At 52.3% G+C, this 237-nt stretch overlaps 1 protein-coding gene and 1 pseudogene across 1 annotated transcript in view; one reads left to right on the forward strand and one right to left on the reverse strand.

Annotated features, from left to right (window-relative positions):
* Positions 1-237, forward strand: part of lcp1 (lymphocyte cytosolic protein 1 (L-plastin)) — a 41608-nt gene that overhangs the window by 8279 nt on the left and 33092 nt on the right. The gene's annotated exons all lie outside the window — the stretch shown is intronic.
* LOC116686212 (uncharacterized) overlaps positions 1-237 on the reverse strand; it is a 13820-nt pseudogene that overhangs the window by 419 nt on the left and 13164 nt on the right.

Consider the following 237-nt stretch of genomic DNA (forward strand, 5'->3'; position numbering starts at 1 on the left):
TTCTGTGTGCGGAGTTGGCCGTTAGGATCTTGGTCTGTCCTGTGGCTGATTGAGGCGATTTGCTGCGATAAGGTTGTTGCATCTGCTGCTGGCTGTGGGAAAGTAGTGCCAGATCATCGGCGAAGTCTAAGTCGCCGAGCTGGCTCCACAGAGTCCATTGTATTCCGTTCCTACGCTCACTGGTGGATGTCTTCATAATCCAGTCGATTGCGAGGAGGAAGAGGAAAGGTGACAACA

This window comes from Etheostoma spectabile, unplaced genomic scaffold (genome assembly GCF_008692095.1).
Source record: "Etheostoma spectabile isolate EspeVRDwgs_2016 unplaced genomic scaffold, UIUC_Espe_1.0 scaffold333, whole genome shotgun sequence".
Classification (NCBI taxonomy): domain Eukaryota; kingdom Metazoa; phylum Chordata; class Actinopteri; order Perciformes; family Percidae; genus Etheostoma; species Etheostoma spectabile.